At 44.0% G+C, this 26874-nt stretch overlaps 14 non-coding genes across 14 annotated transcripts; all 14 read left to right on the forward strand.

Annotated features, from left to right (window-relative positions):
• Window positions 1–955: 955 nt before the first annotated feature.
• On the forward strand, window positions 956–1146 carry LOC141221855 (U2 spliceosomal RNA). The gene has a single exon (XR_012289773.1). It is a non-coding gene; the product is annotated as a U2 spliceosomal RNA (small nuclear RNA).
• A 1121-nt stretch (window positions 1147–2267) lies between these two features.
• Window positions 2268–2458, forward strand: LOC141221856 (U2 spliceosomal RNA). The gene has a single exon (XR_012289774.1). It is a non-coding gene; the product is annotated as a U2 spliceosomal RNA (small nuclear RNA).
• A 1121-nt stretch (window positions 2459–3579) lies between these two features.
• LOC141221857 (U2 spliceosomal RNA) lies at window positions 3580–3770 on the forward strand. Its single transcript, XR_012289775.1, has one exon. It is a non-coding gene; the product is annotated as a U2 spliceosomal RNA (small nuclear RNA).
• A 1122-nt stretch (window positions 3771–4892) lies between these two features.
• LOC141222013 (U2 spliceosomal RNA) lies at window positions 4893–5083 on the forward strand. The gene has a single exon (XR_012289923.1). It is a non-coding gene; the product is annotated as a U2 spliceosomal RNA (small nuclear RNA).
• Window positions 5084–6204: 1121 nt separating this feature from the next.
• Window positions 6205–6395, forward strand: LOC141221978 (U2 spliceosomal RNA). Its single transcript, XR_012289890.1, has one exon. It is a non-coding gene; the product is annotated as a U2 spliceosomal RNA (small nuclear RNA).
• A 1121-nt stretch (window positions 6396–7516) lies between these two features.
• Window positions 7517–7707, forward strand: LOC141221971 (U2 spliceosomal RNA). Its single transcript, XR_012289883.1, has one exon. It is a non-coding gene; the product is annotated as a U2 spliceosomal RNA (small nuclear RNA).
• A 1121-nt stretch (window positions 7708–8828) lies between these two features.
• Window positions 8829–9019, forward strand: LOC141221859 (U2 spliceosomal RNA). The gene has a single exon (XR_012289776.1). It is a non-coding gene; the product is annotated as a U2 spliceosomal RNA (small nuclear RNA).
• A 1120-nt stretch (window positions 9020–10139) lies between these two features.
• On the forward strand, window positions 10140–10330 carry LOC141221860 (U2 spliceosomal RNA). Its single transcript, XR_012289777.1, has one exon. It is a non-coding gene; the product is annotated as a U2 spliceosomal RNA (small nuclear RNA).
• Window positions 10331–11451: 1121 nt separating this feature from the next.
• On the forward strand, window positions 11452–11642 carry LOC141221861 (U2 spliceosomal RNA). Its single transcript, XR_012289778.1, has one exon. It is a non-coding gene; the product is annotated as a U2 spliceosomal RNA (small nuclear RNA).
• Window positions 11643–12764: 1122 nt separating this feature from the next.
• On the forward strand, window positions 12765–12955 carry LOC141221862 (U2 spliceosomal RNA). Its single transcript, XR_012289779.1, has one exon. It is a non-coding gene; the product is annotated as a U2 spliceosomal RNA (small nuclear RNA).
• Window positions 12956–14072: 1117 nt separating this feature from the next.
• Window positions 14073–14263, forward strand: LOC141221864 (U2 spliceosomal RNA). The gene has a single exon (XR_012289781.1). It is a non-coding gene; the product is annotated as a U2 spliceosomal RNA (small nuclear RNA).
• Window positions 14264–15382: 1119 nt separating this feature from the next.
• Window positions 15383–15573, forward strand: LOC141221865 (U2 spliceosomal RNA). The gene has a single exon (XR_012289782.1). It is a non-coding gene; the product is annotated as a U2 spliceosomal RNA (small nuclear RNA).
• Window positions 15574–22025: 6452 nt separating this feature from the next.
• On the forward strand, window positions 22026–22213 carry LOC141222058 (U2 spliceosomal RNA). The gene has a single exon (XR_012289963.1). It is a non-coding gene; the product is annotated as a U2 spliceosomal RNA (small nuclear RNA).
• Window positions 22214–23333: 1120 nt separating this feature from the next.
• On the forward strand, window positions 23334–23524 carry LOC141221866 (U2 spliceosomal RNA). The gene has a single exon (XR_012289783.1). It is a non-coding gene; the product is annotated as a U2 spliceosomal RNA (small nuclear RNA).
• Window positions 23525–26874: the final 3350 nt, after the last annotated feature.

The raw sequence follows: 26874 nt of genomic DNA on the forward strand, positions 1-26874 counted from the left end.
ACTTCAGCAACTGTGCATTGCATTGCCATGTAATGTAATGTAATGCAATGCTATCTATCTAGCTCTCCCTCTATACTTCCTTTTGGATAAACAGACATATTAGGCAAGCATTTTGGAGCATTCACCTAAATAACTACAGGTGGTGAGATAAGCTGCACAATATAATTGACCTTTCAGTATATTGTTGCACACACACCATCTATTTAGCAAATGCCCTTGTTATCAACAGCAGCCTTTTAAACTCACCTAAGCTAACAGGTATGTGAGCTGGTTACTCTGCTGCGCTTAAAATTTCTTTTTTGGTTTGCTACAATGCCTTTTCTGAAACGTTGTCTCCCTCTGCTGGAACACTGACTTCTTTCATTTAATGCCTGCAGACTATAAAAGAGAAACAAACCCAAAAAGTTTGGTTGATTAGTCTGTGGCATTCTTTTAAACTGTTGCTTATGGCGGTCTCTGTGAGCTTCTCAGTGACATTCAGCCATCCAGGTATCCCGCCTGCAGTAGACGGAATGTGGCAATGGAACGCTGGCTGCGCGTGTCATAATAGGCTCTGAGCCTTTATATACCTGCGCACAGCAGCAGCCACCTTCAGTCTGCTGCTGGACAGCCAGCAGCAGCAGCAGCAGGAGAGGTAATTAATCAGCAACCCTCCTGCTAAGGGTAGACAGCTGCTCGTTCCACCCCCCCCCCCCGCCTTAATTGGTTCTCCTCCCTTCCAACGGTGTTGAGGCGGGTGGGAACAGCCGGGGGTTGAGGGTACTGTGCTAAAAGAGGTGGAGTTATGCAGATCTAAAACGCGTGGATTGCAGCAGCAGCAAGCCGAAAAGTGCAGGCATGTGAGGGATCTAGAGGTTGACAGCATGTCTTCTTAACGGGAGTCCAGGTGGCCATCTCCACAAATGGACTTTTCAGAATCCTTGGGTGGCACCGTAGTCGGAAACCAATTCTGGTTATCGCTTCTCGGCCTTTTGGCTAAGATCAAGTGTAGTATCTGTTCTTATCAGTTTAATATCTGATACGTCCCCTATCTGGGGACCATATATTAAATGGATTTTTAGAACAGGGAGATGGAAAAAGAGCTTGCTCTGTCCACTCCACGCATTGACCTGGTATTGCAGTATCTCCAGGACCGGTGCACCCCTTCTTTAATGCAGTTTCTAAAATCAGAAAGAATTGAATTCAATGCTTTTTGTTCATTTTGCTTGTTTGTCGGATTTTGGGATGGACTCTTTGGCTTTGCTTTTCTTCTCCTCATTGGATTTTTCATGTTAAAAGTTGCAGAAGCCAGATGACAAGCTCATTTTGGTTCAACTTCAGCAACTGTGCATTGCATTGCCATGTAATGTAATGTAATGCAATGCTATCTATCTAGCTCTCCCTCTATACTTCCTTTTGGATAAACAGACATATTAGGCAAGCATTTTGGAGCTTTCACCTAAATAACTACAGGTGGTGAGATAAGCTGCACAATATAATTGACCTTTCAGTATATTGTTGCACACACACCATCTATTTAGCAAATGCCCTTGTTATCAACAGCAGCCTTTTAAACTCACGTGAGCTAACAGGTATGTGAGCTGGTTACTCTGCTGCGCTTAAAATTTCTTTTTTGGTTTGCTACAATGCCTTTTCTGAAACGTTGTCTCCCTCTGCTGGAACACTGACTTCTTTCATTTAATGCCTGCAGACTATAAAAGAGAAACCAACCCAAAAAGTTTGGTTGATTAGTCTGTGGCATTCTTTTAAACTGTTGCTTATGGCGGTCTCTGTGAGCTTCTCAGTGACATTCAGCCATCCAGGTATCCCGCCTGCAGTAGACGGAATGTGGCAATGGAACGCTGGCTGCGCGTGTCATAATAGGCTCTGAGCCTTTATATACCTGCGCACAGCAGCAGCCACCTTCAGTCTGCTGCTGGACAGCCAGCAGCAGCAGCAGCAGGAGAGGTAATTAATCAGCAACCCTCCTGCTAAGGGTAGACAGCTGCTCGTTCCACCCCCCCCCCCGCCTTAATTGGTTCTCCTCCCTTCCAACGGTGTTGAGGCGGATGGGAACAGCCGGGGGTTGAGGGTACTGTTCTAAAAGAGGTGGAGTTATGCAGATCTAAAACGCGTGGATTGCAGCAGCAGCAAGCCGAAAAGTGCAGGCATGTGAGGGATCTAGAGGTTGACAGCATGTCTTCTTAACGGGAGTCCAGGTGGCCATCTCCACAAATGGACTTTTCAGAATCCTTGGGTGGCACCATAGTCGGAAACCAATTCTGGTTATCGCTTCTCGGCCTTTTGGCTAAGATCAAGTGTAGTATCTGTTCTTATCAGTTTAATATCTGATACGTCCCCTATCTGGGGACCATATATTAAATGGATTTTTAGAACAGGGAGATGGAAAAAGAGCTTGCTCTGTCCACTCCACGCATTGACCTGGTATTGCAGTATCTCCAGGACCGGTGCACCCCTTCTTTAATGCAGTTTCTAAAATCAGAAAGAATTGAATTCAATGCTTTTTGTTCATTTTGCTTGTTTGTCGGATTTTGGGATGGACTCTTTGGCTTTGCTTTTCTTCTCCTCATTGGATTTTTCATGTTAAAAGTTGCAGAAGCCAGATGACAAGCTCATTTTGGTTCAACTTCAGCAACTGTGCATTGCATTGCCATGTAATGTAATGTAATGCAATGCTATCTATCTAGCTCTCCCTCTATACTTCCTTTTGGATAAACAGACATATTAGGCAAGCATTTTGGAGCTTTCACCTAAATAACTACAGGTGGTGAGATAAGCTGCACAATATAATTGACCTTTCAGTATATTGTTGCACACACACCATCTATTTAGCAAATGCCCTTGTTATCAACAGCAGCCTTTTAAACTCACCTGAGCTAACAGGTATGTGAGCTGGTTACTCTGCTGCGCTTAAAATTTCTTTTTTGGTTTGCTACAATGCCTTTTCTGAAACGTTGTCTCCCTCTGCTGGAACACTGACTTCTTTCATTTAATGCCTGCAGACTATAAAAGAGAAACCAACCCAAAAAGTTTGGTTGATTAGTCTGTGGCATTCTTTTAAACTGTTGCTTATGGCGGTCTCTGTGAGCTTCTCAGTGACATTCAGCCATCCAGGTATCCCGCCTGCAGTAGACGGAATGTGGCAATGGAACGCTGGCTGCGCGTGTCATAATAGGCTCTGAGCCTTTATATACCTGCGCACAGCAGCAGCCACCTTCAGTCTGCTGCTGGACAGCCAGCAGCAGCAGCAGCAGGAGAGGTAATTAATCAGCAACCCTCCTGCTAAGGGTAGACAGCTGCTCGTTCCACCCCCCCCCCCGCCTTAATTGGTTCTCCTCCCTTCCAACGGTGTTGAGGCGGATGGGAACAGCCGGGGGTTGAGGGTACTGTTCTAAAAGAGGTGGAGTTATGCAGATCTAAAACGCGTGGATTGCAGCAGCAGCAAGCCGAAAAGTGCAGGCATGTGAGGGATCTAGAGGTTGACAGCATGTCTTCTTAACGGGAGTCCAGGTGGCCATCTCCACAAATGGACTTTTCAGAATCCTTGGGTGGCACCATAGTCGGAAACCAATTCTGGTTATCGCTTCTCGGCCTTTTGGCTAAGATCAAGTGTAGTATCTGTTCTTATCAGTTTAATATCTGATACGTCCCCTATCTGGGGACCATATATTAAATGGATTTTTAGAACAGGGAGATGGAAAAAGAGCTTGCTCTGTCCACTCCACGCATTGACCTGGTATTGCAGTATCTCCAGGACCGGTGCACCCCTTCTTTAATGCAGTTTCTAAAATCAGAAAGAATTGAATTCAATGCTTTTTGTTCATTTTGCTTGTTTGTCGGATTTTGGGATGGACTCTTTGGCTTTGCTTTTCTTCTCCTCATTGGATTTTTCATGTTAAAAGTTGCAGAAGCCAGATGACAAGCTCATTTTGGTTCAACTTCAGCAACTGTGCATTGCATTGCCATGTAATGTAATGTAATGCAATGCTATCTATCTAGCTCTCCCTCTATACTTCCTTTTGGATAAACAGACATATTAGGCAAGCATTTTGGAGCTTTCACCTAAATAACTACAGGTGGTGAGATAAGCTGCACAATATAATTGACCTTTCAGTATATTGTTGCACACACACCATCTATTTAGCAAATGCCCTTGTTATCAACAGCAGCCTTTTAAACTCACCTGAGCTAACAGGTATGTGAGCTGGTTACTCTGCTGCGCTTAAAATTTCTTTTTTGGTTTGCTACAATGCCTTTTCTGAAACGTTGTCTCCCTCTGCTGGAACACTGACTTCTTTCATTTAATGCCTGCAGACTATAAAAGAGAAACCAACCCAAAAAGTTTGGTTGATTAGTCTGTGGCATTCTTTTAAACTGTTGCTTATGGCGGTCTCTGTGAGCTTCTCAGTGACATTCAGCCATCCAGGTATCCCGCCTGCAGTAGACGGAATGTGGCAATGGAACGCTGGCTGCGCGTGTCATAATAGGCTCTGAGCCTTTATATACCTGCGCACAGCAGCAGCCACCTTCAGTCTGCTGCTGGACAGCCAGCAGCAGCAGCAGCAGGAGAGGTAATTAATCAGCAACCCTCCTGCTAAGGGTAGACAGCTGCTCGTTCCACCCCCCCCCCCCGCCTTAATTGGTTCTCCTCCCTTCCAACGGTGTTGAGGCGGGTGGGAACAGCCGGGGGTTGAGGGTACTGTGCTAAAAGAGGTGGAGTTATGCAGATCTAAAACGCGTGGATTGCAGCAGCAGCAAGCCGAAAAGTGCAGGCATGTGAGGGATCTAGAGGTTGACAGCATGTCTTCTTAACGGGAGTCCAGGTGGCCATCTCCACAAATGGACTTTTCAGAATCCTTGGGTGGCACCGTAGTCGGAAACCAATTCTGGTTATCGCTTCTCGGCCTTTTGGCTAAGATCAAGTGTAGTATCTGTTCTTATCAGTTTAATATCTGATACGTCCCCTATCTGGGGACCATATATTAAATGGATTTTTAGAACAGGGAGATGGAAAAAGAGCTTGCTCTGTCCACTCCACGCATTGAACTGGTATTGCAGTATCTCCAGGACCGGTGCACCCCTTCTATAATGCAGTTTCTAAAATCAGAAAGAATTGAATTCAATGCTTTTTGTTCATTTTGCTTGTTTGTCGGATTTTGGGATGGACTCTTTGGCTTTGCTTTTCTTCTCCTCATTGGATTTTTCATGTTAAAAGTTGCAGAAGCCAGATGACAAGCTCATTTTGGTTCAACTTCAGCAACTGTGCATTGCATTGCCATGTAATGTAATGTAATGCAATGCTATCTATCTAGCTCTCCCTCTATACTTCCTTTTGGATAAACAGACATATTAGGCAAGCATTTTGGAGCTTTCACCTAAATAACTACAGGTGGTGAGATAAGCTGCACAATATAATTGACCTTTCAGTATATTGTTGCACACACACCATCTATTTAGCAAATGCCCTTGTTATCAACAGCAGCCTTTTAAACTCACCTGAGCTAACAGGTATGTGAGCTGGTTACTCTGCTGCGCTTAAAATTTCTTTTTTGGTTTGCTACAATGCCTTTTCTGAAACGTTGTCTCCCTCTGCTGGAACACTGACTTCTTTCATTTAATGCCTGCAGACTATAAAAGAGAAACCAACCCAAAAAGTTTGGTTGATTAGTCTGTAGCATTCTTTTAAACTGTTGCTTATGGCGGTCTCTGTGAGCTTCTCAGTGACATTCAGCCATCCAGGTATCCCGCCTGCAGTAGACGGAATGTGGCAATGGAACGCTGGCTGCGCGTGTCATAATAGGCTCTGAGCCTTTATATACCTGCGCACAGCAGCAGCCACCTTCAGTCTGCTGCTGGACAGCCAGCAGCAGCAGCAGCAGGAGAGGTAATTAATCAGCAACCCTCCTGCTAAGGGTAGACAGCTGCTCGTTCCACCCCCCCCCCCGCCTTAATTGGTTCTCCTCCCTTCCAACGGTGTTGAGGCGGGTGGGAACAGCCGGGGGTTGAGGGTACTGTGCTAAAAGAGGTGGAGTTATGCAGATCTAAAACGCGTGGATTGCAGCAGCAGCAAGCCGAAAAGTGCAGGCATGTGAGGGATCTAGAGGTTGACAGCATGTCTTCTTAACGGGAGTCCAGGTGGCCATCTCCACAAATGGACTTTTCAGAATCCTTGGGTGGCACCGTAGTCGGAAACCAATTCTGGTTATTGCTTCTCGGCCTTTTGGCTAAGATCAAGTGTAGTATCTGTTCTTATCAGTTTAATATCTGATACGTCCCCTATCTGGGGACCATATATTAAATGGATTTTTAGAACAGGGAGATGGAAAAAGAGCTTGCTCTGTCCACTCCACGCATTGACCTGGTATTGCAGTATCTCCAGGACCGGTGCACCCCTTCTTTAATGCAGTTTCTAAAATCAGAAAGAATTGAATTCAATGCTTTTTGTTCATTTTGCTTGTTTGTCGGATTTTGGGATGGACTCTTTGGCTTTGCTTTTCTTCTCCTCATTGGATTTTTCATGTTAAAAGTTGCAGAAGCCAGATGACAAGCTCATTTTGGTTCAACTTCAGCAACTGTGCATTGCATTGCCATGTAATGTAATGTAATGCAATGCTATCTATCTAGCTCTCCCTCTATACTTCCTTTTGGATAAACAGACATATTAGGCAAGCATTTTGGAGCTTTCACCTAAATAACTACAGGTGGTGAGATAAGCTGCACAATATAATTGACCTTTCAGTATATTGTTGCACACACACCATCTATTTAGCAAATGCCCTTGTTATCAACAGCAGCCTTTTAAACTCACCTGAGCTAACAGGTATGTGAGCTGGTTACTCTGCTGCGCTTAAAATTTCTTTTTTGGTTTGCTACAATGCCTTTTCTGAAACGTTGTCTCCCTCTGCTGGAACACTGACTTCTTTCATTTAATGCCTGCAGACTATAAAAGAGAAACCAACCCAAAAAGTTTGGTTGATTAGTCTGTGGCATTCTTTTAAACTGTTGCTTATGGCGGTCTCTGTGAGCTTCTCAGTGACATTCAGCCATCCAGGTATCCCGCCTGCAGTAGACGGAATGTGGCAATGGAACCCTGGCTGCGCGTGTCATAATAGGCTCTGAGCCTTTATATACCTGCGCACAGCAGCAGCCACCTTCAGTCTGCTGCTGGACAGCCAGCAGCAGCAGCAGCAGGAGAGGTAATTAATCAGCAACCCTCCTGCTAAGGGTAGACAGCTGTTCGTTCCACCCCCCCCCCCGCCTTAATTGGTTCTCCTCCCTTCCAACGGTGTTGAGGCGGGTGGGAACAGCCGGGGGTTGAGGGTACTGTGCTAAAAGAGGTGGAGTTATGCAGATCTAAAACGCGTGGATTGCAGCAGCAGCAAGCCGAAAAGTGCAGGCATGTGAGGGATCTAGAGGTTGACAGCATGTCTTCTTAACGGGAGTCCAGGTGGCCATCTCCACAAATGGACTTTTCAGAATCCTTGGGTGGCACCGTAGTCGGAAACCAATTCTGGTTATCGCTTCTCGGCCTTTTGGCTAAGATCAAGTGTAGTATCTGTTCTTATCAGTTTAATATCTGATACGTCCCCTATCTGGGGACCATATATTAAATGGATTTTTAGATCAGGGAGATGGAAAAAGAGCTTGCTCTGTCCACTCCACGCATTGACCTGGTATTGCAGTATCTCCAGGACCGGTGCACCCCTTCTTTAATGCAGTTTCTAAAATCAGAAAGAATTGAATTCAATGCTTTTTGTTCATTTTGCTTGTTTGTCGGATTTTGGGATGGACTCTTTGGCTTTGCTTTTCTTCTCCTCATTGGATTTTTCATGTTAAAAGTTGCAGAAGCCAGATGACAAGCTCATTTTGGTTCAACTTCAGCAACTGTGCATTGCATTGCCATGTAATGTAATGTAATGCAATGCTATCTATCTAGCTCTCCCTCTATACTTCCTTTTGGATAAACAGACATATTAGGCAAGCATTTTGGAGCTTTCACCTAAATAACTACAGGTGGTGAGATAAGCTGCACAATATAATTGACCTTTCAGTATATTGTTGCACACACACCATCTATTTAGCAAATGCCCTTGTTATCAACAGCAGCCTTTTAAACTCACCTAAGCTAACAGGTATGTGAGCTGGTTACTCTGCTGCGCTTAAAATTTCTTTTTTGGTTTGCTACAATGCCTTTTCTGAAACGTTGTCTCCCTCTGCTGGAACACTGACTTCTTTCATTTAATGCCTGCAGACTATAAAAGAGAAACCAACCCAAAAAGTTTGGTTGATTAGTCTGTGGCATTCTTTTAAACTGTTGCTTATGGCGGTCTCTGTGAGCTTCTCAGTGACATTCAGCCATCCAGGTATCCCGCCTGCAGTAGACGGAATGTGGCAATGGAACGCTGGCTGCGCGTGTCATAATAGGCTCTGAGCCTTTATATACCTGCGCACAGCAGCAGCCACCTTCAGTCTGCTGCTGGACAGCCAGCAGCAGCAGCAGCAGGAGAGGTAATTAATCAGCAACCCTCCTGCTAAGGGTAGACAGCTGCTCGTTCCACCCCCCCCCCCGCCTTAATTGGTTCTCCTCCCTTCCAACGGTGTTGAGGCGGGTGGGAACAGCCGGGGGTTGAGGGTACTGTGCTAAAAGAGGTGGAGTTATGCAGATCTAAAACGCGTGGATTGCAGCAGCAGCAAGCCGAAAAGTGCAGGCATGTGAGGGATCTAGAGGTTGACAGCATGTCTTCTTAACGGGAGTCCAGGTGGCCATCTCCACAAATGGACTTTTCAGAATCCTTGGGTGGCACCGTAGTCGGAAACCAATTCTGGTTATCGCTTCTCGGCCTTTTGGCTAAGATCAAGTGTAGTATCTGTTCTTATCAGTTTAATATCTGATACGTCCCCTATCTGGGGACCATATATTAAATGGATTTTTAGAACAGGGAGATGGAAAAAGAGCTTGCTCTGTCCACTCCACGCATTGACCTGGTATTGCAGTATCTCCAGGACCGGTGCACCCCTTCTTTAATGCAGTTTCTAAAATCAGAAAGAATTGAATTCAATGCTTTTTGTTCATTTTGCTTGTTTGTCGGATTTTGGGATGGACTCTTTGGCTTTGCTTTTCTTCTCCTCATTGGATTTTTCATGTTAAAAGTTGCAGAAGCCAGATGACAAGCTCATTTTGGTTCAACTTCAGCAACTGTGCATTGCATTGCCATGTAATGTAATGTAATGCAATGCTATCTATCTAGCTCTCCCTCTATACTTCCTTTTGGATAAACAGACATATTAGGCAAGCATTTTGGAGCTTTCACCTAAATAACTACAGGTGGTGAGATAAGCTGCACAATATAATTGACCTTTCAGTATATTGTTGCACACACACCATCTATTTAGCAAATGCCCTTGTTATCAACAGCAGCCTTTTAAACTCACCTGAGCTAACAGGTATGTGAGCTGGTTACTCTGCTGCGCTTAAAATTTCTTTTTTGGTTTGCTACAATGCCTTTTCTGAAACGTTGTCTCCCTCTGCTGGAACACTGACTTCTTTCATTTAATGCCTGCAGACTATAAAAGAGAAACCAACCCAAAAAGTTTGGTTGATTAGTCTGTGGCATTCTTTTAAACTGTTGCTTATGGCGGTCTCTGTGAGCTTCTCAGTGACATTCAGCCATCCAGGTATCCCGCCTGCAGTAGACGGAATGTGGCAATGGAACGCTGGCTGCGCGTGTCATAATAGGCTCTGAGCCTTTATATACCTGCGCACAGCAGCAGCCACCTTCAGTCTGCTGCTGGACAGCCAGCAGCAGCAGCAGCAGGAGAGGTAATTAATCAGCAACCCTCCTGCTAAGGGTAGACAGCTGCTCGTTCCACCCCCCCCCCACCTTAATTGGTTCTCCTCCCTTCCAACGGTGTTGAGGCGGGTGGGAACAACCGGGGGTTGAGGGTACTGTGCTAAAAGAGGTGGAGTTATGCAGATCTAAAACGCGTGGATTGCAGCAGCAGCAAGCCGAAAAGTGCAGGCATGTGAGGGATCTAGAGGTTGACAGCATGTCTTCTTAACGGGAGTCCAGGTGGCCATCTCCACAAATGGACTTTTCAGAATCCTTGGGTGGCACCGTAGTCGGAAACCAATTCTGGTTATCGCTTCTCGGCCTTTTGGCTAAGATCAAGTGTAGTATCTGTTCTTATCAGTTTAATATCTGATACGTCCCCTATCTGGGGACCATATATTAAATGGATTTTTAGAACAGGGAGATGGAAAAAGAGCTTGCTCTGTCCACTCCACGCATTGACCTGGTATTGCAGTATCTCCAGGACCGGTGCACCCCTTCTTTAATGCAGTTTCTAAAATCAGAAAGAATTGAATTCAATGCTTTTTGTTCATTTTGCTTGTTTGTCGGATTTTGGGATGGACTCTTTGGCTTTGCTTTTCTTCTCCTCATTGGATTTTTCATGTTAAAAGTTGCAGAAGCCAGATGACAAGCTCATTTTGGTTCAACTTCAGCAACTGTGCATTGCATTGCCATGTAATGTAATGTAATGCAATGCTATCTATCTAGCTCTCCCTCTATACTTCCTTTTGGATAAACAGACATATTAGGCAAGCATTTTGGAGCTTTCACCTAAATAACTACAGGTGGTGAGATAAGCTGCACAATATAATTGACCTTTCAGTATATTGTTGCACACACACCATCTATTTAGCAAATGCCCTTGTTATCAACAGCAGCCTTTTAAACTCACCTGAGCTAACAGGTATGTGAGCTGGTTACTCTGCTGCGCTTAAAATTTCTTTTTTGGTTTGCTACAATGCCTTTTCTGAAACGTTGTCTCCCTCTGCTGGAACACTGACTTCTTTCATTTAATGCCTGCAGACTATAAAAGAGAAACCAACCCAAAAAGTTTGGTTGATTAGTCTGTGGCATTCTTTTAAACTGTTGCTTATGGCGGTCTCTGTGAGCTTCTCAGTGACATTCAGCCATCCAGGTATCCCGCCTGCAGTAGACGGAATGTGGCAATGGAACGCTGGCTGCGCGTGTCATAATAGGCTCTGAGCCTTTATATACCTGCGCACAGCAGCAGCCACCTTCAGTCTGCTGCTGGACAGCCAGCAGCAGCAGCAGCAGGAGAGGTAATTAATCAGCAACCCTCCTGCTAAGGGTAGACAGCTGCTCGTTCCACCCCCCCCCCCGCCTTAATTGGTTCTCCTCCCTTCCAACGGTGTTGAGGCGGGTGGGAACAGCCGGGGGTTGAGGGTACTGTGCTAAAAGAGGTGGAGTTATGCAGATCTAAAACGCGTGGATTGCAGCAGCAGCAAGCCGAAAAGTGCAGGCATGTGAGGGATCTAGAGGTTGACAGCATGTCTTCTTAACGGGAGTCCAGGTGGCCATCTCCACAAATGGACTTTTCAGAATCCTTGGGTGGCACCGTAGTCGGAAACCAATTCTGGTTATCGCTTCTCGGCCTTTTGGCTAAGATCAAGTGTAGTATCTGTTCTTATCAGTTTAATATCTGATACGTCCCCTATCTGGGGACCATATATTAAATGGATTTTTAGAACAGGGAGATGGAAAAAGAGCTTGCTCTGTCCACTCCACGCATTGACCTGGTATTGCAGTATCTCCAGGACCGGTGCACCCCTTCTTTAATGCAGTTTCTAAAATCAGAAAGAATTGAATTCAATGCTTTTTGTTCATTTTGCTTGTTTGTCGGATTTTGGGATGGACTCTTTGGCTTTGCTTTTCTTCTCCTCATTGGATTTTTCATGTTAAAAGTTGCAGAAGCCAGATGACAAGCTCATTTTGGTTCAACTTCAGCAACTGTGCATTGCATTGCCATGTAATGTAATGTAATGCAATGCTATCTATCTAGCTCTCCCTCTATACTTCCTTTTGGATAAACAGACATATTAGGCAAGCATTTTGGAGCTTTCACCTAAATAACTACAGGTGGTGAGATAAGCTGCACAATATAATTGACCTTTCAGTATATTGTTGCACACACACCATCTATTTAGCAAATGCCCTTGTTATCAACAGCAGCCTTTTAAACTCACCTGAGCTAAGAGATATGTGAGCTGGTTACTCTGCTGCGCTTAAAATTTCTTTTTTGGTTTGCTACAATGCCTTTTCTGAAACGTTGTCTCCCTCTGCTGGAACACTGACTTCTTTCATTTAATGCCTGCAGACTATAAAAGAGAAACCAACCCAAAAAGTTTGGTTGATTAGTCTGTGGCATTCTTTTAAACTGTTGCTTATGGCGGTCTCTGTGAGCTTCTCAGTGACATTCAGCCATCCAGGTATCCCGCCTGCAGTAGACGGAATGTGGCAATGGAACGCTGGCTGCGCGTGTCATAATAGGCTCTGAGCCTTTATATACCTGCGCACAGCAGCAGCCACCTTCAGTCTGCTGCTGGACAGCCAGCAGCAGCAGCAGCAGCAGGAGAGGTAATTAATCAGCAACCCTCCTGCTAAGGGTAGACAGCTGCTCGTTCCACCCCCCCCCGCCTTAATTGGTTCTCCTCCCTTCCAACGGTGTTGAGGCGGGTGGGAACAGCCGGGGGTTGAGGGTACTGTGCTAAAAGAGGTGGAGTTATGCAGATCTAAAACGCGTGGATTGCAGCAGCAGCAAGCCGAAAAGTGCAGGCATGTGAGGGATCTAGAGGTTGACAGCATGTCTTCTTAACGGGAGTCCAGGTGGCCATCTCCACAAATGGACTTTTCAGAATCCTTGGGTGGCACCGTAGTCGGAAACCAATTCTGGTTATCGCTTCTCGGCCTTTTGGCTAAGATCAAGTGTAGTATCTGTTCTTATCAGTTTAATATCTGATACGTCCCCTATCTGGGGACCATATATTAAATGGATTTTTAGAACAGGGAGATGGAAAAAGAGCTTGCTCTGTCCACTCCACGCATTGACCTGGTATTGCAGTATCTCCAGGACCGGTGCACCCCTTCTTTAATGCAGTTTCTAAAATCAGAAAGAATTGAATTCAATGCTTTTTGTTCATTTTGCTTGTTTGTCGGATTTTGGGATGGACTCTTTGGCTTTGCTTTTCTTCTCCTCATTGGATTTTTCATGTTAAAAGTTGCAGAAGCCAGATGACAAGCTCATTTTGGTTCAACTTCAGCAACTGTGCATTGCATTGCCATGTAATGTAATGTAATGCAATGCTATCTATCTAGCTCTCCCTCTATACTTCCTTTTGGATAAACAGACATATTAGGCAAGCATTTTGGAGCTTTCACCTAAATAACTACAGGTGGTGAGATAAGCTGCACAATATAATTGACCTTTCAGTATATTGTTGCACACACACCATCTATTTAGCAAATGCCCTTGTTATCAACAGCAGCCTTTTAAACTCACCTGAGCTAACAGGTATGTGAGCTGGTTACTCTGCTGCGCTTAAAATTTCTTTTTTGGTTTGCTACAATGCCTTTTCTGAAACGTTGTCTCCCTCTGCTGGAACACTGACTTCTTTCATTTAATGCCTGCAGACTATAAAAGAGAAACCAACCCAAAAAGTTTGGTTGATTAGTCTGTGGCATTCTTTTAAACTGTTGCTTATGGCGGTCTCTGTGAGCTTCTCAGTGACATTCAGCCATCCAGGTATCCCGCCTGCAGTAGACGGAATGTGGCAATGGAACGCTGGCTGCGCGTGTCATAATAGGCTCTGAGCCTTTATATACCTGCGCACAGCAGCAGCCACCTTCAGTCTGCTGCTGGACAGCCAGCAGCAGCAGCAGGAGAGGTAATTAATCAGCAACCCTCCTGCTAAGGGTAGACAGCTGCTCGTTCCACCCCCCCCCCGCCTTAATTGGTTCTCCTCCCTTCCAACGGTGTTGAGGCGGGTGGGAACAGCCGGGGGTTGAGGGTACTGTGCTAAAAGAGGTGGAGTTATGCAGATCTAAAACGCGTGGATTGCAGCAGCAGCAAGCCGAAAAGTGCAGGCATGTGAGGGATCTAGAGGTTGACAGCATGTCTTCTTAACGGGAGTCCAGGTGGCCATCTCCACAAATGGACTTTTCAGAATCCTTGGGTGGCACCGTAGTCGGAAACCAATTCTGGTTATCGCTTCTCGGCCTTTTGGCTAAGATCAAGTGTAGTATCTGTTCTTATCAGTTTAATATCTGATACGTCCCCTATCTGGGGACCATATATTAAATGGATTTTTAGAACAGGGAGATGGAAAAAGAGCTTGCTCTGTCCACTCCACGCATTGACCTGGTATTGCAGTATCTCCAGGACCGGTGCACCCCTTCTTTAATGCAGTTTCTAAAATCAGAAAGAATTGAATTCAATGCTTTTTGTTCATTTTGCTTGTTTGTCGGATTTTGGGATGGACTCTTTGGCTTTGCTTTTCTTCTCCTCATTGGATTTTTCATGTTAAAAGTTGCAGAAGCCAGATGACAAGCTCATTTTGGTTCAACTTCAGCAACTGTGCATTGCATTGCCATGTAATGTAATGTAATGCAATGCTATCTATCTAGCTCTCCCTCTATACTTCCTTTTGGATAAACAGACATACTAGGCAAGCATTTTGGAGCTTTCACCTAAATAACTACAGGTGGTGAGATAAGCTGCACAATATAATTGACCTTTCAGTATATTGTTGCACACACACCATCTATTTAGCAAATGCCCTTGTTATCAACAGCAGCCTTTTAAACTCACCTGAGCTAACAGGTATGTGAGCTGGTTACTCTGCTGCGCTTAAAATTTCTTTTTTGGTTTGCTACAATGCCTTTTCTGAAACGTTGTCTCCCTCTGCTGGAACACTGACTTCTTTCATTTAATGCCTGCAGACTATAAAAGAGAAACCAACCCAAAAAGTTTGGTTGATTAGTCTGTGGCATTCTTTTAATCTGTTGCTTATGGCGGTCTCTGTGAGCTTCTCAGTGACATTCAGCCATCCAGGTATCCCGCCTGCAGTAGACGGAATGTGGCAATGGAACGCTGGCTGCGTGTGTCATAATAGGCTCTGAGCCTTTATATACCTGCGCACAGCAGCAGCCACCTTCAGTCTGCTGCTGGACAGCCAGCAGCAGCAGCAGCAGGAGAGGTAATTAATCAGCAACCCTCCTGCTAAGGGTAGACAGCTGCTCGTTCCCCCCCCCCCCGCCTTAATTGGTTCTCCTCCCTTCCAACGGTGTTGAGGCGGGTGGGAACAGCCGGGGGTTGAGGGTACTGTGCTAAAAGAGGTGGAGTTATGCAGATCTAAAACGCGTGGATTGCAGCAGCAGCAAGCCGAAAAGTGCAGGCATGTGAGGGATCTAGAGGTTGACAGCATGTCTTCTTAACGGGAGTCCAGGTGGCCATCTCCACAAATGGACTTTTCAGAATCCTTGGGTGGCACCGTAGTCGGAAACCAATTCTGGTTATCGCTTCTCGGCCTTTTGGCTAAGATCAAGTGTAGTATCTGTTCTTATCAGTTTAATATCTGATACGTCCCCTATCTGGGGACCATATATTAAATGGATTTTTAGAACAGGGAGATGGAAAAAGAGCTTGCTCTGTCCACTCCACGCATTGACCTGGTATTGCAGTATCTCCAGGACCGGTGCACCCCTTCTTTAATGCAGTTTCTAAAATCAGAAAGAATTGAATTCAATGCTTTTTGTTCATTTTGCTTGTTTGTCGGATTTTGGGATGGACTCTTTGGCTTTGCTTTTCTTCTCCTCATTGGATTTTTCATGTTAAAAGTTGCAGAAGCCAGATGACAAGCTCATTTTGGTTCAACTTCAGCAACTGTGCATTGCATTGCCATGTAATGTAATGTAATGCAATGCTATCTATCTAGCTCTCCCTCTATACTTCCTTTTGGATAAACAGACATATTAGGCAAGCATTTTGGAGCTTTCACCTAAATAACTACAGGTGGTGAGATAAGCTGCACAATATAATTGACCTTTCAGTATATTGTTGCACACACACCATCTATTTAGCAAATGCCCTTGTTATCAACAGCAGCCTTTTAAACTCACCTGAGCTAACAGGTATGTGAGCTGGTTACTCTGCTGCGCTTAAAATTTCTTTTTTGGTTTGCTACAATGCCTTTTCTGAAACGTTGTCTCCCTCTGCTGGAACACTGACTTCTTTCATTTAATGCCTGCAGACTATAAAAGAGAAACCAACCCAAAAAGTTTGGTTGATTAGTCTGTGGCATTCTTTTAAACTGTTGCTTATGGCGGTCTCTGTGAGCTTCTCAGTGACATTCAGCCATCCAGGTATCCCGCCTGCAGTAGACGGAATGTGGCAATGGAACGCTGGCTGCGCGTGTCATAATAGGCTCTGAGCCTTTATATACCTGCGCACAGCAGCAGCCACCTTCAGTCTGCTGCTGGACAGCCAGCAGCAGCAGCAGCAGGAGAGGTAATTAATCAGCAACCCTCCTGCTAAGGGTAGACAGCTGCTCGTTCCACCCCCCCCTCCGCCTTAATTGGTTCTCCTCCCTTCCAACGGTGTTGAGGCGGGTGGGAACAGCCGGGGGTTGAGGGTACTGTGCTAAAAGAGGTGGAGTTATGCAGATCTAAAACGCGTGGATTGCAGCAGCAGCAAGCCGAAAAGTGCAGGCATGTGAGGGATCTAGAGGTTGACAGCATGTCTTCTTAACGGGAGTCCAGGTGGCCATCTCCACAAATGGACTTTTCAGAATCCTTGGGTGGCACCGTAGTCGGAAACCAATTCTGGTTATCGCTTCTCGGCCTTTTGGCTGCGATCTAGTGTTGGTTTTACTGGCATTGGTTGTAGTTGGAAGGTGCCTGGGGTACCCCGCCTCTTGGCCTTGGGTTCGGGTCCCACTCTTGTAGTGGGGCTTAGGCCCTTGCTGCTATAAGGAGGTGGGCTTAGTCCCTGGGCAACGGGTTGCGATCCCAGCTGTACAGTCCTAGGATTGTTCAGCGACTCCTTAGTTGCGGAAATCCCCCATTATTGGTTGCGGAAATCCCCGTTTTCCTGTTGCGGAAATCCTTGTTTCACCATGGATTCAGATCCAGGTGAAATTCCGACCTATGCCCGGTTACGGCATACGGTGCGGTTTTACTTCCATGAGGGAGGTAAAGATAACAGAGGTTTACGTTTTATTGTGGATGATCTTCTTGTGAAATTTTTTTCAATCCAGAAATCCGAGATCCTGGCAATCCAAGACTACCCGAAGCGTGGTGTATACGATGTCACATTCACTGAAAAAGGTATCCACCAAGATTTTTGCCGTAAAATGAATGATCCTGATATAATTTACCAGAGAAAGCCAATCTTTAAAGGTGTTAAAATTGTCGAACATGAATTAGATGTGATAAAAACTGTAATTGTTAAAATTTACTCTCCTTATACAAAAGAAAGCGATGTTATTTCATTTTTATCCAATTATTTCAGCAAAGTGGTAAGCCATGGAAAAGTTATGAATGAGTGCGGAGTTTGGGCGTGTAAGTGGAAATTTACGGTGACATGTATTAAGGACCCTTCAAGTCCGGGGGGTATAAGACTTCCCCCAGCACGTTTTAGAATTGGAAACACGAATGGTGACCTCTTTTTTAATGGAATGCCAGCATTCTGTAGGAAATGCAAAAAATACGGCCATTCTAACTGTGACATTACTTGTGTAGCCTGTGGGAGCAAAGACCATAAAACTGAAAATTGTACAACTGGAATTTTTTGTAGCAACTGTGTTTCCAGAGGTCATGCTTTTTCTCATTGTCCTTTTAGGAATACCTCAAAGAGAGCTCAAGCTGGGCAAACAGAGAGACCTTCACCCCCTGAACCAGAAAAGCCCTCACCCCCTGACCAACCCTCTGCTGGTTCGGACAAGCCCGCGGAGGAGAATGAGGGGGAGAGTATGGAAATACCGACCGAGGATGGTGAGCCATGGTGTACTGTTGGAAACTCGAAGCAAAAGAGGGAACGGCGTGGTAACCCACAAACAGAAACCCCTGCGGAGGGACCGAGGGTGGGTGCTACAGGCCAATCCTCACCTTCGAATCCTCCTGGGAATACTCAAGGGCGCGAACAGTCTGGGCCAAAAAAACGCAGGTTGCACGGAGTGGATAGGGCACCTAAGGAAGTACCCCCACCGGAACCCCCGGATGGAAGTGGGAAACCTCAAACGGTGCCTTTACAGGGTGAGGAGGTTGCCAATGTCCCACCCCCTTCAGAAATGGAGGGGGAGATGGAGATGGCTGACTCAGTGATCCTGGAAACTCCTGAAAATAAGTGGTCAACGTCTGAGACGCATGTGCTCGATACGATTCCCCCAGATGGTGCCTCGATAGGGGTCCAAATGGGGGTTCGTGAGCAAAGAGGCAGGCAATACGACCAAGCAGAGTTGGACAGAATGGAACAAGAGTATATCCTGGGAGGTCTACGGTCTGGGACACTAACAGATGAGGAGTCCTCCGTGACGGGCTCTCTGTTGACGATCAATGATCCCTCATCTCCTGGAATAGAAATATAAACCAGCTGAGGTAAGAGTTTGAAAGAATGCTAAATTTCCTTTTTTTCTCTTATGGCAGGGATTAGTGGTTTTTCTCTTAACGCTAGAGGGTTGAAAACTAAGACCAGAAGAGTTGCTCTCTTTGATTTTTTATCCTCTCTAACAGCTACAGTTTTCTTTTTACAGGAATGCTGCATCCCACACAGTTTAAATTATACAGAATATGAGACTGATTGGGCACATGGACCCTCAGTATGGTCAGGATCAAACGGGTCCAGGTCAGCAGGGGTCGCCATTCTTTTTAAAGGGAATGTTTTTATTGACTCTGTTCAAGAGGTTTTACCAGGTAGAATTTTATTAGTAAAAGCTTTTATTGATGGTTTTAAATGGCAATTTTTAAACTTTTATGGAGCCACAGATAAGCAAGAAAGAGCTGATATGTTGAATATGTTACCCTTATTTATTAATGATTCTGTCCCTCTTATTTTATCAGGAGATTTTAACTGCATTTTAGGTGGAGAAAAAAGGTTCTCAAGCTCCACAAGTAGGAATTATGATAAAACGTCTTTTATGTTAAAAAATGTCATACAAGATTTTAATTTAACAGATGTTTTTAAGGAGTGTAATAAAGACTTGCCTGCAGAGGAATGGGTAACCTGGAGCAACGTGAATTGTAGCTCCAGGATTGATTTTATTTTCTGCTCTAAAAATGTATTGCCTTTTAAATGTGAGCTTTTATCTAATGTTTTTTCTGATCACAAACTTTTATCCTTTTATGTGAAATGTAATGATTTTAAGAAAAAAGGAAAAGGTACCTGGAAGTTAAACATTTCCCTTTTAGAAGACCCCCAAGTTTTATCTGATTTTACTGAATTTTATTTACATTTTAAAAAAATAAGAGACCCCCATATCCCTATAAGTAGGTGGTGGGAAAAGATGAAAAAGAACATAAGAGATTTTTTTATGAAGGTTGGGGTCCATAAAGCTAGAGAGAAAAGAGAATTTTATTGGCAACTCAACACTAGATTGGAGACCTTATATAAATTGAAGAGCCATGAGATTGAAGTAGATAAACAAATTAGTGACTTAAAAAGTGAAATTCAGCATACCTTGGAACAGAGAGGTAAAGAGTTAATTTTCCATGCAAAGGTCCAACATGTTGAAAATAATGAAACCTGTTCACGATATTTTTTTAAATGTATGGTGAAAAATCGTGTTTTTATTGAATCAATGGAAGGTAAACAAGACATAGAGGGTGTTTTAGCTAAAGTGCATGAATTTTATTCCGAGCTTTTTAACACAAAATCTGTTGATGACCATTTTATGAAAAGTACTTTGGATGAAATTACAACTGTTTTAGACCCTGTCTCACAAGATGTTTTATTACAGAGTCTAACTGAAGATGAGATATCTGAGACCATAAGAAGCTTTAAGTCTGGTAAAGTACCGGGGCCTGATGGTATACCCATAGAATTTTATAAGGTTTTTTATGATATTTTACAGGAGGATTTATTTTATGTTTTTAGTGAGGTTTTTAATACAAAAACCCTACCGAACTCCTGGAAGAAAGGTGAGGTCTCCCTTATATACAAAAAGGAAGACAAAACGCAACTAAGAAATTGGAGACCTATCACCCTTCTAAATTGTGATTACAAAATAATGGCAAAAATTTGTGCAAATAGACTTAAAAAGGTAATAGGTAACATAATCCACCCAAACCAAGTGTGTGGCATACCAGGAAGGAGTGTTTGGGAAAATTTGAATCTAATCAAAGATGTAATAGATGACACAAAGTCGAGGGGAAATAAGCTGGCGGTCCTGTCTCTCGACTTTGAAAAAGCATTTGATAGAGTGTCACACCAATTCCTTTTTAATGTTTTAGCTAAAATGGGTATACCAGAAGGTTTTTTATGCTCTCTCAAAGCATTTTATCATGGTTGCACTAGTAAGGTTTTAGTAAATGGTTTTAAGACAAGTGATGTGTTTTTAAATTCTGGTGTAAAACAAGGTTGCCCTCTGTCCCCCTTGTTATTTATTTGTGCCCTTGAACCCCTACTCAGTGTCTTAAGGAGAGACAAGCAAATCCGAGGCGTCCATTTGCCAGGTGGGGGAGGGCTAGAAGCAAAAGTTACTGGATATATGGATGATGTAGCCATAACATGTAAAGATGCCCTGTCTATCCGGAAAACACTACGGCAAGTGGAATACTTCTGTGGTGGATCTGGTTTTAAAGTAAATTTTAATAAAAGCTGTATTTTAAATGTGGGGAATATGATTTTAAATGATGTACCGGTTCCTGAATGTGACTCTGTAAAGATTCTAGGTGTGATTTTTAACGAAACAAACAAAGGTAAAGAAAGCTGGGATCTTGTGGCACAAAAGGTAAATCAAAAACTATGTATGTGGAGGTTGAGGAAATTAACAATGGAAGGGAAGGTACTAGTTATAAAAATGGTAATTGTGCCTTTGTTATTGTACTTAAGTTTGGTGTTCCCCCCCCCCACACATACCTTTACGAAAATAATCAAAGCTTGCTTCACTTTTTTCTGGAGCTCCAAGATGGAGAAATTGAAAAGAGAGTTAGTGGTCAAGCCTAAAGAGAAAGGCGGTAAAGATTTCCCCGATTTTAGAGCTTTTGTTTTAATAAGATTTTTTGTTTTATGTTTTAATGCACTGTCGAAAAATAGTTATTGGTCATATTTTATCCGTTTTAACACAGGTTATTTTATGAAACGTCATGGATGGTTTGAAACAGTTTTAAGTTCCCCATATGCTCTTAATACACCAGAAAGCTATAAGATTTTAGGAACTATTGTAAACACGTATGACTTAAAAGGGAAAAGTGCAGAAGACTTAAGAGATAGCAAAATGATTTTAAATGGTTTCAAACAAAAGGAATCAATTGTACAGATTGGGAATTTTAATGATAATAAATGTACTGACATATGGAAAGTTATTAATGAACCCTATCTTTTTAATTCCCAGAAGGACCTGGCCTGGAGCTGTGTGCATGATTGTCTTCCATGTCGGGCATTCCAACACCGAAGAGGACTCGTGAGAACTGCCAGATGTCCAAGACAAAGATGCCTCGGAGATGAGACTGTTTTACATGTTTTATGGACTTGTCACTTTGCACGACAAACATGGACTACAATATTTCCTTTGCTTCAAAAAATGACAAACATTAAGGATCTTACTTTTGAAACTGTCTTATTTGGTCGTGTGGAGTGCCCCAACGCCAGCAAGAGGATCATCGCATGGAAGACAATCAGTACCATCAAAGAAGCTCTATGGAAGGCCAGGAACATCCTTCTTTTTAAACACGATGTTTTATCTGTGAAAGATGTTTTAGAGTTGGCTTTTAGTGAAATGTATATGTATTATTTATTGGATAAAAAGAGAAATGTAATTTTATCAAAACAATGGCTGGTAAAAGAATGGAACACAGCAATCTAAACACATTGTCTGTATTTTAATGTAATTTTATTGCCTTATTGAACTGAAATCAATTTATGTGCGAATGTATTTTAAAATGTAATGATTTTATGTTCATATCTAATGTATTGTAATTAAGTTTTATCCAATAAACGGGTGTACCTATGTTTGGGTACATTCCAAGTCAAAAAAAAATCTGTTCTTATCAGTTTAATATCTGATACGTCCCCTATCTGGGGACCATATATTAAATGGATTTTTAGAACAGGGAGATGGAAAAAGAGCTTGCTCTGTCCACTCCACGCATTGACCTGGTATTGCAGTATCTCCAGGACCGGTGCACCCCTTCTTTAATGCAGTTTCTAAAATCAGAAAGAATTGAATTCAATGCTTTTTGTTCATTTTGCTTGTTTGTCGGATTTTGGGATGGACTCTTTGGCTTTGCTTTTCTTCTCCTCATTGGATTTTTCATGTTAAAAGTTGCAGAAGCCAGATGACAAGCTCATTTTGGTTCAACTTCAGCAACTGTGCATTGCATTGCCATGTAATGTAATGTAATGCAATGCTATCTATCTAGCTCTCCCTCTATACTTCCTTTTGGATAAACAGACATATTAGGCAAGCATTTTGGAGCTTTCACCTAAATAACTACAGGTGGTGAGATAAGCTGCACAATATAATTGACCTTTCAGTATATTGTTGCACACACACCATCTATTTAGCAAATGCCCTTGTTATCAACAGCAGCCTTTTAAACTCACCTGAGCTAACAGGTATGTGAGCTGGTTACTCTGCTGCGCTTAAAATTTCTTTTTTGGTTTGCTACAATGCCTTTTCTGAAACGTTGTCTCCCTCTGCTGGAACACTGACTTCTTTCATTTAATGCCTGCAGACTATAAAAGAGAAACCAACCCAAAAAGTTTGGTTGATTAGTCTGTGGCATTCTTTTAAACTGTTGCTTATGGCGGTCTCTGTGAGCTTCTCAGTGACATTCAGCCATCCAGGTATCCCGCCTGCAGTAGACGGAATGTGGCAATGGAACGCTGGCTGCGCGTGTCATAATAGGCTCTGAGCCTTTATATACCTGCGCACAGCAGCAGCCACCTTCAGTCTGCTGCTGGACAGCCAGCAGCAGCAGCAGCAGGAGAGGTAATTAATCAGCAACCCTCCTGCTAAGGGTAGACAGCTGCTCGTTCCACCCCCCCCCCGCCTTAATTGGTTCTCCTCCCTTCCAACGGTGTTGAGGCGGGTGGGAACAGCCGGGGGTTGAGGGTACTGTGCTAAAAGAGGTGGAGTTATGCAGATCTAAAACGCGTGGATTGCAGCAGCAGCAAGCCGAAAAGTGCAGGCATGTGAGGGATCTAGAGGTTGACAGCATGTCTTCTTAACGGGAGTCCAGGTGGCCATCTCCACAAATGGACTTTTCAGAATCCTTGGGTGGCACCGTAGTCGGAAACCAATTCTGGTTATCGCTTCTCGGCCTTTTGGCTAAGATCAAGTGTAGTATCTGTTCTTATCAGTTTAATATCTGATACGTCCCCTATCTGGGGACCATATATTAAATGGATTTTTAGAACAGGGAGATGGAAAAAGAGCTTGCTCTGTCCACTCCACGCATTGACCTGGTATTGCAGTATCTCCAGGACCGGTGCACCCCTTCTTTAATGCAGTTTCTAAAATCAGAAAGAATTGAATTCAATGCTTTTTGTTCATTTTGCTTGTTTGTCGGATTTTGGGATGGACTCTTTGGCTTTGCTTTTCTTCTCCTCATTGGATTTTTCATGTTAAAAGTTGCAGAAGCCAGATGACAAGCTCATTTTGGTTCAACTTCAGCAACTGTGCATTGCATTGCCATGTAATGTAATGTAATGCAATGCTATCTATCTAGCTCTCCCTCTATACTTCCTTTTGGATAAACAGACATATTAGGCAAGCATTTTGGAGCTTTCACCTAAATAACTACAGGTGGTGAGATAAGCTGCACAATATAATTGACCTTTCGGTATATTGTTGCACACACACCATCTATTTAGCAAATGCCCTTGTTATCAACAGCAGCCTTTTAAACTCACCTGAGCTAACAGGTATGTGAGCTGGTTACTCTGCTGCGCTTAAAATTTCTTTTTTGGTTTGCTACAATGCCTTTTCTGAAACGTTGTCTCCCTCTGCTGGAACACTGACTTCTTTCATTTAATGCCTGCAGACTATAAAAGAGAAACCAACCCAAAAAGTTTGGTTGATTAGTCTGTGGCATTCTTTTAATCTGTTGCTTATGGCGGTCTCTGTGAGCTTCTCAGTGACATTCAGCCATCCAGGTATCCCGCCTGCAGTAGACGGAATGTGGCAATGGAACGCTGGCTGCGCGTGTCATAATAGGCTCTGAGCCTTTATATACCTGCGCACAGCAGCAGCCACCTTCAGTCTGCTGCTGGACAGCCAGCAGCAGCAGCAGCAGGAGAGGTAATTAATCAGCAACCCTCCTGCTAAGGGTAGACAGCTGCTCGTTCCACCCCCCCCCCGCCTTAATTGGTTCTCCTCCCTTCCAACGGTGTTGAGGCGGGTGGGAACAGCCGGGGGTTGAGGGTACTGTGCTAAAAGAGGTGGAGTTATGCAGATCTAAAACGCGTGGATTGCAGCAGCAGCAAGCCGAAAAGTGCAGGCATGTGAGGGATCTAGAGGTTGACAGCATGTCTTCTTAACGGGAGTCCAGGTGGCCATCTCCACAAATGGACTTTTCAGAATCCTTGGGTGGCACCGTAGTCGGAAACCAATTCTGGTTATCGCTTCTCGGCCTTTTGGCTGCGATCTAGTGTTGGTTTTACTGGCATTGGTTGTAGTTGGAAGGTGCCTGGGGTACCCCGCCTCTTGGCCTTGGGTTCGGGTCCCACTCTTGTAGTGGGGCTTAGGCCCTTGCTGCTATAAGGAGGTGGGCTTAGTCCCTGGGCAACGGGTTGCGATCCCAGCTGTACAGTCCTAGGATTGTTCAGCGACTCCTTAGTTGTGGAAATCCCCCATTATTGGTTGCGGAAATCCCCGTTTTCCTGTTGCGGAAATCCTTGTTTCACCATGGATTCAGATCCAGGTGAAATTCCGACCTATGCCCGGTTACGGCATACGGTGCGGTTTTACTTCCATGAGGGAGGTAAAGATAACAGAGGTTTACGTTTTATTGTGGATGATCTTCTTGTGAAATTTTTTTCAATCCAGAAATCCGAGATCCTGGCAATCCAAGACTACCCGAAGCGTGGTGTATACGATGTCACATTCACTGAAAAAGGTATCCACCAAGATTTTTGCCGTAAAATGAATGATCCTGATATAATTTACCAGAGAAAGCCAATCTTTAAAGGTGTTAAAATTGTCGAACATGAATTAGATGTGATAAAAACTGTAATTGTTAAAATTTACTCTCCTTATACAAAAGAAAGCGATGTTATTTCATTTTTATCCAATTATTTCAGCAAAGTGGTAAGCCATGGAAAAGTTATGAATGAGTGCGGAGTTTGGGCGTGTAAGTGGAAATTTACGGTGACATGTATTAAGGACCCTTCAAGTCCGGGGGGTATAAGACTTCCCCCAGCACGTTTTAGAATTGGAAACACGAATGGTGACCTCTTTTTTAATGGAATGCCAGCATTCTGTAGGAAATGCAAAAAATACGGCCATTCTAACTGTGACATTACTTGTGTAGCCTGTGGGAGCAAAGACCATAAAACTGAAAATTGTACAACTGGAATTTTTTGTAGCAACTGTGTTTCCAGAGGTCATGCTTTTTCTCATTGTCCTTTTAGGAATACCTCAAAGAGAGCTCAAGCTGGGCAAACAGAGAGACCTTCACCCCCTGAACCAGAAAAGCCCTCACCCCCTGACCAACCCTCGGCTGGTTCGGACAAGCCCGCGGAGGAGAATGAGGGGGAGAGTATGGAAATACCGACCGAGGATGGTGAGCCATGGTGTACTGTTGGAAACTCGAAGCAAAAGAGGGAACGGCGTGGTAACCCACAAACAGAAACCCCTGCGGAGGGACCGAGGGTGGGTGCTACAGGCCAATCCTCACCTTCGAATCCTCCTGGGAATACTCAAGGGCGCGAACAGTCTGGGCCAAAAAAACGCAGGTTGCACGGAGTGGATAGGGCACCTAAGGAAGTACCCCCACCGGAACCCCCGGATGGAAGTGGGAAACCTCAAACGGTGCCTTTACAGGGTGAGGAGGTTGCCAATGTCCCACCCCCTTCAGAAATGGAGGGGGAGATGGAGATGGCTGACTCAGTGATCCTGGAAACTCCTGAAAATAAGTGGTCAACGTCTGAGACGCATGTGCTCGATACGATTCCCCCAGATGGTGCCTCGATAGGGGTCCAAATGGGGGTTCGTGAGCAAAGAGGCAGGCAATACGACCAAGCAGAGTTGGACAGAATGGAACAAGAGTATATCCTGGGAGGTCTACGGTCTGGGACACTAACAGATGAGGAGTCCTCCGTGACGGGCTCTCTGTTGACGATCAATGATCCCTCATCTCCTGGAATAGAAATATAAACCAGCTGAGGTAAGAGTTTGAAAGAATGCTAAATTTCCTTTTTTTCTCTTATGGCAGGGATTAGTGGTTTTTCTCTTAACGCTAGAGGGTTGAAAACTAAGACCAGAAGAGTTGCTCTCTTTGATTTTTTATCCTCTCTAACAGCTACAGTTTTCTTTTTACAGGAATGCTGCATCCCACACAGTTTAAATTATACAGAATATGAGACTGATTGGGCACATGGACCCTCAGTATGGTCAGGATCAAACGGGTCCAGGTCAGCAGGGGTCGCCATTCTTTTTAAAGGGAATGTTTTTATTGACTCTGTTCAAGAGGTTTTACCAGGTAGAATTTTATTAGTAAAAGCTTTTATTGATGGTTTTAAATGGCAATTTTTAAACTTTTATGGAGCCACAGATAAGCAAGAAAGAGCTGATATGTTGAATATGTTACCCTTATTTATTAATGATTCTGTCCCTCTTATTTTATCAGG

Source organism: Phyllobates terribilis, unplaced genomic scaffold (assembly GCF_046119375.1).
Source record: "Phyllobates terribilis strain yellow unplaced genomic scaffold, ASM4611937v1 Scaffold_341__1_contigs__length_2033592, whole genome shotgun sequence".
Lineage (NCBI taxonomy): Eukaryota > Metazoa > Chordata > Amphibia > Anura > Dendrobatidae > Phyllobates > Phyllobates terribilis.